Source organism: Tursiops truncatus, chromosome 14 (genome assembly GCF_011762595.2).
Source record: "Tursiops truncatus isolate mTurTru1 chromosome 14, mTurTru1.mat.Y, whole genome shotgun sequence".
In the NCBI taxonomy this organism is placed as follows: domain Eukaryota; kingdom Metazoa; phylum Chordata; class Mammalia; order Artiodactyla; family Delphinidae; genus Tursiops; species Tursiops truncatus.
The window spans coordinates 22905558-22907635 of record NC_047047.1 but is presented as its reverse complement, the minus strand read 5'-3'; the positions used below and the strand labels follow the sequence as shown (position 1 = coordinate 22907635).

Below are 2078 nucleotides of genomic sequence, written 5' to 3'. Positions count from 1 at the left end.
TGTAAATATTCTACATTTGCACAATTTTGTTTATCTTTATTAAGTACTTTATAAGAAAATTTATTGATTATGCATATTAACTTTTGTCAATTTCAGAATTAGATACCCATTAGATATTTAATGGAATTTCATTAAAACTTTAAGTTAATTTATTTTAAAAATTGACAACTAGGGCTTGAGGCAGTCGGAGCCGAGGAGCCGGGCAGCGTCCTTGCACTCCTGCCCTACTTTGGTGCGTGGCTGCGGCCGGAGGATTTGCAGGTGAAAATACAGCGTTCGTGAAGAGTGGTAGGTTGCTGAGACAGAGTACTATTTTGAAGCGCTGGAAGAATTGGTTCGACCTGTGGTCAGATGGTCACCTGATGACCAAACTTGGTAGAGTGTAGAGGATAAGGTCCACATGCCAGTGGACTGCATCAACATCAACACGGGACATGAATGTCGGGATATTCGGCCTCCAGATGGGAAGCCGAAAGACTGTCTGCTGCAGATTGTTTGCCTAGGTGGGAAAACCATCAGTCTTTGTGCAGAAAGCACAGATGATTGTTTGGTCTGGAAATTTACACTTCAGGATTTCAGGACAAACACAGCTCATGTTGGCTGTGAAGTCATGTATGATGAGACTGCCTTGGCTTCCTCCCCACCTCCTTACACAGCCTATGCTGCACCAAACCCTGATGCCTATGGTTATGGTCCATACAGTGGTGCATACCCGCCAGGAACTGAAGTTGTATATGCTTCAAATGGGCAGGCTTATGCTGTACCCTACCAGTACCTGTATGCCGGACTTTACGGACAGCAGCCTACCAAACAAGTCATCATTTGTGAGCGGTATCGAGACAATGACTGTGACCTGGCGCTGGGCATGCTGCCTGGAACAGCCATAGGCATGGCCTTAGGATCTCTGTTCTGGGTCTTCTAGAGTCCTTGGAACCTGGATGTGCATAGCTTCTGATACCCTGGGTGCAATAATATAATTTGCAGGGCATTTCTGTTTGTTATAAATGTTTTTAATAATAGTTTTAGTAGTTCTTTTGAAAGTAGTGACATCATACTTATAACTAATCCATATAAGTACCACAGAGAAGGCTTTGGACTGCTGTTTAGCTAAAATGTAGACTATTTGGGGGCACTGGCTCATTCTAGGAGTTTTTTTATGGAACTCTCAGAATACCTTATTTGAACACACCTGTTTGTAAAGGCCATTTTCTTTTTAGAGTTAGGCCTTAGTGCTTAAGGGATAATTTAGTTTAGTGTTACGCTAGTAATATGGTGATGTATGAGTGAGTGAGTGATTGTGGCAAGAAGAACTGCAGCTGTCTTGGTTTAATGTCAGACTTTGAAACCTCAGACTAGAACTGGTTGCATGTTACTTCAGGAGTTGTAGGATGGAACCTTCCTGAGGCAGCCATGTGATATCCCCACAGCCTCTGGGGCTCTGCAGACTTTCAGCAAAGCTGACTGCTCAGGATGATGGGCGGGATGGCAGATCCCACCCCCCCTTTAAAATATGCTCTTTCATTTTATTCTTACTAGTTTGTTTTTGGTAGTGATCCTTGGAAAACATCCCAAATTAGGAGTAGACTTGAGACTCAGCATTTTAGGGCTTTATCATTTAAAACTTGAACAAGGCAAAACAATTACAAACAAGTGCGTGGAGGTAGATCTGCTATATTCAGAGGCATCATGTTTTTTAGTGTTTGCTTTGAGTGTTTTTATTGCCACTTCAGCCTACTTATAGCTTATTTTTCTACTTGTTGAGAAAGTAATATTAGGAGAATGGTGAGGAAAGAGGAATGAGAGCCATAGTTACAGTGTTACTGTTTCAGGGGATTGAGCTTCTCTGAGGATCCTCTTTTCCACCCTTCTGAAGGCTCTTAAAGAGCCCATTTCCTGTCCTGTGCAGGACTGGGCACTGTGGCTGTCCCTGAGCACTGGGGTGCCTGGAGCCCTGGTGGTGGCATGGTGGGGGAGAGTCAGGTTACAGATTTGCAGCCTAAGGACATGAATGACCTGTGCAAGGTATTACCCCACCTGACCAGGACACTAGCCTTGTTTTTATTCTTCCTTCAAATGTC

At 43.5% G+C, this 2078-nt stretch overlaps 1 pseudogene; it reads left to right on the top strand.

Annotated features, from left to right (window-relative positions):
- The first annotated feature begins 376 nt into the window (after window positions 1–376).
- LOC109551017 (pleckstrin homology domain-containing family B member 2 pseudogene) lies at window positions 377–922 on the top strand (annotated as a pseudogene).
- The last annotated feature ends 1156 nt before the right edge of the window (window positions 923–2078 follow it).